Here is an 11,957-nt window from a genome sequence, read left to right as displayed (position 1 = left end):
GCAACAATTAACAAAAAAGTATATGAGGGGTAGAATATCTCTGTTTAGCTCCAGGTACTGACTACTGTACAGGGCTCTTTTTTTGTTGTTCCCATGCTTTGGGTTGTCTTGGGTCTTGGTTAATGCAGAGCTGGTTGCGTGTGTGTGTGTGTGTGTGGTGCAGTTCCCATGGGTTTGAAAGCTGCCTTTTGCAAAGAAAGGGAAGCCCTCCTGAAGGGCAAAAAAGGAGCAAAGTGGCCTCAGGATACAGGAATGTGCTTTGGCTGCTTCTAAGGAAATACAAGTAAAGGTAGGAATTAGCACTGGAAATGCACTCAAAACTAGAGGCAAATCCAGCAGGTGTTTAGGGTTGGGAAGACAGTGCTGAATAAAAGCAATGCAACAGAAAAGGAAAGCTGTGGAGAGTGCTGCTCCTCGGCTGCTCTGGGGTACACTGGTTGTTGTTGGCTCACTGGCCAGCACTGAGGTGAGGGAAGTGTGGGCTGTCCCTGCAATACGGCCTTCTGAACAACGGGGAGCTGAACACTCTTCACTTTTGCCACAGCACAGGGAAAGGAAATAATCTGTTCTCCACAGTATGTGAAGCAAGTAAAGAGCTCAAACTGCAGCATGGAAAGATCAATACAGATGGTAGACCGTACTTTCCAGAGGTGTGGACAATTGCATATTGCAGTTGCCTCCAAGGACTGAGGCATCTCCAGTAAGGTGAAAGACCCAGGGCTGTCAGGTTAGGGACAGCTCATTTTGTTTCTAGGTAGCTGGGATGCAGTGGTGTTTCCTGACAATTGCTCTTCCAACCATACCTTTGTAAAAGAATCCAAAGACTGTCAAATGCTATGGTTCCATGTGATTTTCACTGACAACAGAAAGAAAACCAAACAAAGCCTAGGGTATATTTCAGTGCTCTTGCACCCTCACTGTAACATTTGTTTCTGTATGTGGAAGTAGATGCACCTGTTCCATTCACTTTTTCTCCATTCACTTCACTGATCAGCTCCTTTTGTCCTGTGGATTGCCTGTGTGTCCCTGAAGGGCAGCCTGAAAACCACAGGAGCAGATATCCTCATGGGAGCCCTTTTGGGTCCCTTCCTTGTGTGTGCCCAGCTGACCAGTGCCAGGCACTGACCCAGGGGATCACTTGTCTCTGTGGTGAGACACACATGGATGTTAGGTTCTGAGCAAAGCCCTGCCTGTCTTGTGCTGCCGCCACTGCCTGCGAGAAGACATAATCAAGACCTGTCAGATGCTAGGTGCTGTTAAGTGCTGTCTGTCCTGGATTTTAGATTGCTCTCCAGCAGAGAAAGATCACAGAAACAAGAAATGACAGTTGTTTCTTTCAGTCTTGTGTTTGAAAGAAGAAGTTGTTCTTAGCTATGTTATATCACTTACCTGTATCACACCATCTTTTTATAGTATCACTGGAAAAATCTCCATTTGGTTTGCAGTGGTTCCTCTTTCCTTCCCTTCTGGATTGACAGGCTCAGCTGGTACCCTCGAAATTGGTGTAAATTCTTTTGACTTTGTACAACAGCTAATGGCACCATGGATTATTCAGTCAACATTAACCCAACAATCTTATTGCCATAGCATGAAGCAGAAGGAAAAAGCCCTATCTTTGTTAGTAAATAATTAAAATTTCTTTTGTCAGTAAATTGAGGAAGCATGAATTGAAGATGAAGAAATAAAAACATTTTTTTTTTCCCCCAAAGCAGTGGGAACTGGATTCTGCAAACCCCTATGCAGCTTGCTTCCCTGTTAACTGAAGCGTAAATGTTCTGAATGCGTTCAAGGCCTCTCTCCCCTGACTGGAGCTCTTCTGCATGGCTTGTCCTTCACAGGCCAAGTGACAATAATAAATTGTCCTACTTAAGCAAGGGACCTATTTCACCTCCTCACCACACTCATTAAAAAATGGCAGTGCTAAATACACTTAAAGATCAAAGGCCTGGTATGAAAAACAGGTCCTGTGCAGCAAACTGATGGGCTTCTTAGGGTTTTGTTGCTATGGTGCTGTGGTCTTGACAAGTTAAAATATCACTTGTCAGCCTCTGTGGGAGCCTAGACAGAGAAGGAACCATAAAAAAAAAACCTGAATACTGTCTTTGACTACAGTCACTGAGTGGTTAATTTTTTTTTAAGCTTTAATAATCTTTGACTTCAGGTTTGGCTATTAACCCACTGTCATGGTTTGACACTGGCGCAATGCCAGCGCCCCCATGAAAATGCACCTTCCCTAAATAAATGCTGTGAGATTTTATCAGGAACAGAGCAGAGCAGGCCCAAGCTTAATAACAAAGGGGAAAAAAACTTTATTAAACTACTAGTACTACTGAAAACACATAAACTAAATCCAGGATGAAGACCTTTTAAAACACCCCTCCTCCTCCCAATTCCTAAAACACCCACCATGAAACATCATCCGGGATTCCTGATCAAATTACCACCCTTCAGATAATCAATACTCAAGCTATCAAGGGAGAGAGAAGTCTCTCTTGCACCACAGACCCCCCAGGAAACACAGTTGCCACCTCCTGTGTTTCCCTGTCACACATGGCAACCGCCCAGAGAAAATCTGCCAGTGTGACACTCTCCTTTCCACGTCACAGTGCTCTCACCACCGTGCATGGACAGACTGCTCATAGGGCTCCTTTAAGGATGCTTTGCCACAGACCCAAAGATACAACAGTTCAGCTTCTCATCTTGGGACTACAGTCCCCCCCATTTTCCCCTGGGGCCAAGGGTCCAAGAACAGAGATCATCTTCTTCCCGAAGACAGAGGGCATCACCATTCCCTCCTCAGCTTTCTTCTGTTCTTGCCATTCCTGTGCTGTTAGAAGCTGAAGTAGGTCTCCTTGGGTCACCACTGCATCCCCCTAAAATGCAGTCTCTATTGCAGGAGATTTTGGTTCAGTCCATGGCTAACAAGAAAAGTCCAGCCAAAAGCTACTTCATCATCTCCTCCCACCTAAATATTTCTTCTTCTAACATGTCAGGTCCCGGACTGTCTCTCTTCCACTACAAATCAAGGAGGAGTAATATTTTACAAAGCCCTCATTTCCTGGAAAGGGTTAAAAGTTCAGACTCCCTGGATGGCTGATATCTTGGTCCAGCGTTCCATCTCCCATGCTGGGCACCATCCCCCCCCCCCCCCTTTCTCCTTCTCCTCTGCCGGCAAATCTCCAGGTGCCGTCAGGCTCTCTGTCACTTTCCCTCTGTGGGGGGGGAACAAAGGCATCTCTGCTTCTCTCCACCCTTCCGTCCACAGGAGCTGGCTCGGTTCCAGACCTTCAGCCCCTCGGCCTACCTGGACAAGGCCGCGTGGCTTCCCCTCCCCCACCCAGCCCATCGCTGGGCAGGGGAGAGTCTGCACTCTCTGACGACCGGAACCAAAGAGACAGTTCCCCTGGGAGTTCTTGCTTTTAACCCCCTGTGTTCTCAGAGGCGTGTCCATACTTTCAGTGGTCACTCCAGGTGCCAATATCCAAACCTGACCACTGATTGGTTTGACCCAACTTCCTGGAAAAAAAATTCACTTCCATGTCAAACCACGACACCCACCAACTGATCATTAACTCTACTGACTGAATGACTGATTTCCAGAGGATCGGTCCAAAGAAGGATTGGTTTTTAGTTGGGTTTTTTTTTCCTGAAGGACTTTAATATTTCTTACCAGCAGACAGACAACCTATTGTATTCCCTGTAAGACTTGGGCTGAGCAGGGAGGTATTGCAGGTTGTCTGCTTAGAAACACACTGCTCAGAGCTGATAAACTCACTGACACTCTATCCTGCTTTCCAATTTAACTCAAGCCTTGCTAAGCAGCAGGAGTAATCTGACTGAATTGTTGAGGGTCACAGCTTGAGGTCCTTAATCAACATTACCAGCTTAATCAACGGGAGTTTGGCAAGCCTAAAATGCAAATCAGGATATGTCTAGTATATACCCTGGTGCTTGTCCTTTTCCTTCCAAAACAGCTGGTTAAGGATAAATATAATGTTGATGCAGAAATGATCAAATGTCAATTGGACTTCCTTTTTTTAGCCCTTTTGTCTTTAAACTGCCTGCAGTTGAAATTTTCTAAAGGCAATTTTTCTGGTCAGAGAATGATCTGCTAATAAATGAATTGAACAATTTTTTTTCATTAATAAACTATTCAGACTCACAGACCATATCCTAAGCCACAAGACCATCCTGCCTTCCTGACTGGAGATCCATAAGACGTAAGAAGTTGACTCTGACTCAGCAGAGAAGGGCTGGGATTGGACTATGTTTGCTATGCATATCTTTCTTCCGAACATGACACAGACAGAAATTAGGAAAAAGCCTCTTGTACATTGGCCCTGATTTCTCACTGGGAATCACTGGGGTCTTGATTGCCCCCTGTGGTATGAGAATGAATTAAGCTCAGGTTTATAAATTGCAGTCTAACCATCCCTGTGCTGACAGACACAAATGTCAGGAAATATGTAGTTAGTTACACTGGTGCTGCATCTTTTAACTTTAAGTACCTCTGTCATACCAGGGGAAGCAGAATAACACATCTGGAACAAAAAGATTTCTCTAGACTTCTCACACTAACTATTTCCAGCTTTCTTCCAGATAGGGGTTTTCAGCAAAATGTTGTCTAATTGAAAAATTCTGTTTCCTTAAAACTGTTGTTTTTCTTATGAGACCACCAAAAGAAAACATGCCCAATACATCTCCTCCAACAAAAGTAATAAGGAAAAAATTATGACTATCAAAGTATCACTTTTTCCATTGTTGACATTTAGAATAATGTTTTCTTTATTCAAATGTCTTCTACAATTTAAATAATTTTACTTTTTAATTTAAATAATTAAATCTACAATTTAAATAATTTTACTTTATTTTTATAAAATAATAAAAAAATCTTGAAAGCACTGAAATTTGATATCACCATTGACTCAAACTACATTTTTATTGTTTGCCTGCAAATATTTTCCACAGCCTTGTTTTCATCCCAATTTGTGACTTTTTCCATTTCAAGCACCTTCTCTTGGCTAAAAATGGTAGCCAGATATTTTGTGCCTAAATAAAAAATAGGATGAAATTCCAGCTAAGACAGCCCACATGTCCCTCTGGAATATGTTCACAGAGGAGCAGCACACCTGTGCTATGGCTTTGGATATAATAGCAAGGCTTTGCTGTAAGTCAGCCAGTTGAGGAGTGCTCCACCAGACTGATCATGCTACCACCCTCCTGTACAGAGCTACTGGCATGAGGTTCAGCAGGACCACAAACTGGACAGGACTAGACAAAAACTGGGGGAGAATAATTCTTCTGCGTACATTTCTTGAATTTTTCCATTGCAGAAGTACAATCATGTTGATTCACAGCTGGCAGGATGAATGTCTCAGTGTAACAAAAGCAACAGGTTTTTCAGTGTTCATATCCAGGGCTAAAATCCTGCTGAAAAATCTGTTCCTGTGGAGGGACTGTTCCTGGTGGAGGCAAAGCTCACAGTGAAGTACCAGCTGTAGTATTGGAGACAAGAAGTGGCAGAGGCAGCTGCTGCCTGCTTTTCCCGTGTTGCCTGCCTGCCTCCAGCCCTGCAGAGTGATGGGACCAGGAGTGCATCAGTAGTGCTGGCTGCATCTACACATGTGTAAAGCTGCCTTCTCAGGCTCAGGCAGTGGCAAGATAATATTAGAAATATTTATCCAGCAAGAATAGAAAATAGCAAAAGATTGAAAAAAGAAATAAAGAAATAGCACCTCTGTCAATATAGTTCATAGCAGGGCCTCTGGCAAAAACCCCAATATATAACTACAGCCACCTCCAGTCACAGTTGTCACTGCACCTGAGGGCAGAAGCCACAATAAAGCCACCCAGGAGCAGCAGCTCTGTGCCGGCTCTGCTTGCTGTGTATCCTGGGCTGGGATGCTGAGCTGCTGGGGCAGAGCTGCGGGCTCTGGGGCTGCCGGCACATGGAGGTATGCAGCTCTGGGGCTGCTTTACAGCTTGGGCGTTGTGCTGGATGATGTGCTGTGGGCACTGGTGGTAGGCACAGCAGGGCTGCTGGGATGTGGGGGTGCTGAAATTCGGGCATTTGGAAATTTGGGGCTTGGTGCTAGGCCGCGGGTTTGCAGGGCTACAGAAATAGATGCAGGTCTTCCGGCGTGCTCGGTCGTGGGACTGGCGGGACGCCGAGCTGGGGAAGCATGAGGCTTCTCGGTGCTGAGCACAGGGAAATGTTGGGCTGAAGGGCTGTGGCATCCAAGGCCGCAGAGCTGCTGAGTGGAGGGGCTGAAGGACTGCAGAGCGGCGTGCAGGGGCCCTGCGGGGCTGCGAGGCTGCATGCGGGGCTGGGAAAGGTGCGGGGCGGGAGAGATGAGGAGCTGCTGGGCTGGGCTGGGCGCGGCTTACGGCGATCCCGGGATGCGGCAGCGGCGGGCTCCCTCTGCTGGCCCTGCTGCCTTGTCGCCCTGGAGTGGCCACTTCCCTGCACGCGCGTGCCCTGCTTTAGCCGTGAATTTACAGAGATACCCACAACATCTTGGTGGAGTTTTTTCCCCTTTGTGCCTAGAACTGGCAACAGGAGCCTGCATGCCCCATGTGCGGTGTCCTGTGCCGCCATCAGGTTACTGATTTATTCCCTTAGCCAGAGCTTAGAGATCACAGTTTTGCACTCTGAGACCAATTTTCTACTGGCTGGAGTCACTGACAGGACACCAAACCTTGGAATCGTCCTTGTTTGCAGCTTACTGTGGCCGTGTGTGTTGCAGAGCTGTGAGCAGGAATGGCACCTGATGCTCTCAACATCCCTCTTGTCCAAACTACACAGCAATCCTAAGAACCACAATAAAATTCTTCTTACAGGTACTTAATGAATCTAACTCTCCTTCTCCCAGGGACAACTGGGACACGTACACAAGCACTGCATGGTGAGGGTATTTTTATTTCCTTATTGGATACTTTTGCTTCCTACTCTAAAAAACCTCTAATGTCAGGCATGTCCTGCTGCAAGTACAAATAGGTTTTGCTGCACTAGTTTCTTCATCTCCTCTTGGATGAACTAAATAATTGCCCACCTTGTTCACTTCTCATCAAAGGTAGGCAGTGCCAGCCCCTTGGACACGGCACGCAGTACAGTGAGTTTCCCAGAGCTGTCCCGTACCACTTGTGCAGTGTTAGCAGCACTGCTACATCTCAGGGAGTGACACCTGGCACAGTGCTTCTCATTCACGTGCTCCATGGACCACTTCTGGAGCTTTCTCTCCAAGCACGCAAAATCTTGATGCTTGAACTGCTTATGAATAGCAGGCGGAAACACACTGGTTTTTACCCAGTTTTTAATTTGCAGAGCCCAATATTTTCCAACAGAGGTGCAGACCATCTATTGCAAATTTAAGGCGACTGGCAACAGGGTTAATTTTCTTAGCTCCCTTTCCCCAACAGATAACCATCAGGGCCTGGAGACAATAGGCTGCAAACTCTTGGCATTGATAGATAAGCTTCCTCCCTTTCCATACAGCTTGGAAAAGTGCTTGCCTGTCTCTTATTTAAACAAATGAAATATTCCAACTCCAGACAATGCTAGAGCTAGTAAGGGAAAGAGGGATCAGTTTAGGATTTGAGTCTCCTACCTCCTGATTCTTTCTATCCCTCCCCTCTCTGCTCTAGCACCCTTTTCTTAGATTTTAATTAATAAGAAAATTTAATAACAAACTCAGAATCTTAACCAGGATATCTGGGCGAGGTGAGGGACAGAAAAATAATTTGAAAGGTATTGGTGTTTCAAGCTGCAACCTTGATGTAGGGTTTGAGCTGGCAAGTTGGGAATTTACAGTTTTTCTACACCAGCAGCACAGAAAACATCACTCTCTGCCTTTCCTCCTCCTGACAGCCAAGCCTTAGCCAACCAATATTCTCTGCATAAGCACCCAGGGATGGGAGTCTGTCACAGAAAGAACCAAACACATACATCTGCAGCACCAGCATGAATACAGATACACAAAGCAAGAACGCATTTTGTGCTGCAGACCCCTGGAGGCTTGGCTTGCAGCTCGCATACACGCGTGCCAAGATACCTGTGTATGCTGCAGTATAGGCATGTTCAAACCCTTGCACTGCAAAGTACTAGAGCTATTTTAAGGATGGGGAAGCATCTGGCTAAAAAAAAAAAAAAAGCCTTGTGTGTTTGGGCCTGGTTCATTTAAAACCCTTGTTTCTTCCAGAATATTGGAAGCAATGAAAGTGCCTGCAGTAAAATACCTGATAAGCCTCTCTTCCTCTATAGAGAGGGTAAATGCATGTCATTTTCCAATTAGCTCTTGCTCTGAGCAATTACGTTGATCAAATAATTCAATCAGTGACAGGAATGTGAATTCTGGAGACAGTTAATTTCATTCATCTGCCAGTTTATAGCCTGACTTGCATGAACACATGCACAGTCTAACGTGTTATTTATAACTTTGAAAATGCAATTATAGTAGTCAAACATGAAGAGCTGTTTGTGTAGAGAGGAAGGTTTCTGCTAGTAAATTATAATAATAGAAAAATGAAGGAATTTGTTCTTTATGCCAGTATGTAGGACAGGAAGGATGTGAGACTTGTGTTTGAGAGAGTGAATAAGGCTGTGTCAGGATTAGCAGGTGGAGCAACGGCCCTGGCCTGCATGTGGGGCAGAGGGTCATCTAAGCCTTACCCTCCTGTTTTGTGAGACATTGTGTGTGTCCTGCCCCAGGGACTGTCAGTGAGGGCTAAACATGTCCCCCAGCTCCCCATACTCTTCTCTCCAAGTGAAGCTGAGCATCATTTCTGATGGAGAACCAGGACTGTGATCCTTTGCATGAAGGTGAGTGCAAGAGATACAAACCAGGTATTTTCTCCTTGGGGTTGGTCTTGGGTGTGCATCACAGTGCTCTGGAAAGAGCTCCAGTTGAGTGTGCTCAACTACAAATTACTTGGAACAGCCCTTTAAGTCAAAACCAGGTCCTTGACTTCCATCAAAACTATCAATCCTTCTTGCAAGTTTTCTTCAGGAAAAATAATAATAATAGTAACAATATTTTTTTAAAAAGCTCATCGGGAATGCAAACCATGTGCATTTTTTTCTTCTTAAAGCTATCTTTAAATTGTCTTAACTGACCGTACCTTTTATCTGAACCCCCTGTAGCAACCTGGCCTACCACACGAATTAGCAGAGATACACAGTAATAAAAGTAGTGTGCAGGCATGAGCCATTGCCTCACAGGGTGTATTACCTGGTTGAGTGCTACACTGGCTGCAAGGAGGAAATCTGCACAATTAATTGCTTCCTGATTAAAGGCATTTGCAGTCTGGCCCTTAAGTCTTCAAGGCCTAAAAACACACACTGAGTTAAATATGGAATTTGCTCACAGTACTCAAAAACATTGCCCCAGACAGGATTCAGTGTGGTAATTCAGTGTGATAATTTTGGTTGGAAATACACACTTTCCAGTCTAAGCATATTTTACCCCATGCTGAGTACTTAGAAAGTGCCCCAGTCCAAACTAAAGGGCCATAGAAGGACATGTGGGGATTTAAAACAGTTTCTAAACCAGCTTAGTTGAGCTCTTACCATTTTCCTGAGAGGACATGCTCTTACAGGAATTAATTTCACAGGGCATGAGGCAGCAGAGGCAGAAACCCCACAGGACATCTCAGGCTGAAAGGCTATTTAAATGGTAATAAACTTCAGTGGAAGACAAAAACTAGTGACTGATTAGAGGCACACCAGGAGAGGGGTTATCTGGTGTGAAGCTGCGGGCGGTGGCTCCTTCGGGGTCTTCTGGTCTTGCACACATCTCTTGTCACCAAGCAAACAAGATGGGGTTAATCCTGCCGGGAGGGAGGAGGCTTATTTCAGGCTAGCGGACAACAGGAGGAAAATGCTCACCATGGGAGGTTCTGGAGTTGGGCAAAATGAGGGAGGGTGGTGTGCGTCAGGAGGCTGGGACAATGCCAGCCAGCACTTGTGTCAGGCTCAGGTGGAGCCACGTCTCAGAACAGCAGATGATCCAGCCTCCATGTGCACCCTTCCTTAAGTGTCGTTGTTTTCCCGAGGGCATTTCCTCCACCCTGATGTGGTGTCACCTATTACAGCTGGTCAGATGAAGTGACTTTATTTTAGTCTGTCCAACACTGTTATTGCTGCCTCCTGGAAAGTTGCAGCACTAATGATTTATGGAGCCTACTGCTCCCACCTAAGAGGGGGCAGGCTTTGTTTGGGACTACCATTTGTCACACTAGAGCTGAGATTTCCTAGGAATACACATTTTGTTTGCTTACGTGGTGCTGTTGCTCTGGTACTACTCTCCCATCCCTTCTTTGCCAATTGTTTTTGCAAATTTCAAAAGAAATTTACTGATCCTCCACTCGTGAAAAGCACTTTAGGATCTAATTGCCTCTGACTATAGGAATGGGCTTGCCAAATTCAGGAAGGCATCTTCAGTGTTTATTTAAGCACCTTGCTGGGTGGAAGTCAGAGGGACAAAGATTACAGATATTTCTTTGCAAGTCTCCCAGTCCCCCTTCTTCCCACCAACTTTGTCAATGGTAAGAGCAGGCAGGGAGTTATATAGCTTGAATTGTGCTAGGACAGACTGTAACTCAACATTCAGTTTGACATCCTCCTTCCACAAAGTGAGTCTGGCACCTCTGCTGGAGAGGTTGTATTGTGGAGTGGGAAAACAAACAATCCTGCCAATTGTTGTGAGGGGGAAATAAAGCAGAGCAGAAGCTGCTTATCAGAGATCTGCATTTTGAGAGAAAAATTCACTGAATCCTGAGGAAGGAAAGATTCTCTGCAGAGCTTCAAGTACTCTCCTGACAATCCCATCCTGCCAGAGCTGGGGCTAGGAGCTGAGCTCCTTCCTACAGCAAATACTGGGTTTGGAAAATTAACATAAGAGGAATCCCCAGACTGCAGCAGTATAGCTGTGAAGCTATAATTAAAACAAAACAAAGCAAAACACATTAGTCTGACTGGCACAGATTGTTGTCTGTGAATTGTGATTTTTAGTAACAGCAGGAATGACTCAAAGCCCAGAGAACTCAAAGTCCAGAAGTCTGGAAGGGTCTGAGGCAAAGTTTTCCCTCATCCCAGTCAGTCTGGAGAATGTCTGAAGCTCAGATCTTAATTTTGCCGAAGTTTGCAGTGTTTAGATTCACATGCCTTGTATCACAGTGGATTAGACTAAGTCTCCCTTACCTTCATGAGATTCTTGATTTTGTTTGGATCAGTTTCTGGGAGGACAGAGGAAGAATTGTGTGTCTTGGTGCAGTTGGATGAAGAGCTGTCTACTTTTAATTAATTTTTTTAAATAACTTGAAAACATAATCAATCCGAGCATCTCCAAGATTTTGCCAAGCAGCACTGAAGTTAACACTACCCACTCTTCTTCCTGGTCCACCTTTCTGGTGCATTGCATTCACTAATCACGTGGCCAAGATATTTTTAGCACATCCGAACAAGATTCCCAACAGCTGGAGGGCCACATTATATTTTGTGCAATCTAAGATGATGCCTCAGGGTCCAGCTGCTGCCTTGACACGAAGAGATCAATCTCTCAGCTTTTGTACCAGCTTTGCTCTTGCAGTGGATGGTGAGAACAGATCAATGGTGTCTTGCAGTGGGTGCCCGCGTTCCCTGCGCCGAGGGGATGCTCCCCAATGCACCGCTCCTGTGGGACCCCCGCTTCAGGTCCTGCACCACCGCAGCTCGCTTCAAGAAATTTGGGAAGCAGCTCCTCTCCATCCTCCCACAGCATCTTCCACTTAGGTGGGAAATGAGATGCTCTGCCTATCAAAAGGAATGTGGCTACTGCATGGGGAGGGAGAGAGAAAAAATAGCACAGGGCCTCAGACGGGTGATCTAAAACTGCCTTAAAACTGCCCCGATCAACCATGTAAAGCCCCAGGAAGGGTACTACTGCTCAGTGGTCAGCAGAGGCCAGGTCCCTTGCCAGTAC

The sequence above is a fragment of the Vidua macroura genome, chromosome 3 (assembly GCF_024509145.1).
Source record: "Vidua macroura isolate BioBank_ID:100142 chromosome 3, ASM2450914v1, whole genome shotgun sequence".
Classification (NCBI taxonomy): Eukaryota; Metazoa; Chordata; class Aves; order Passeriformes; family Viduidae; genus Vidua; species Vidua macroura.
This window is presented reverse-complemented; position numbering follows the sequence as displayed.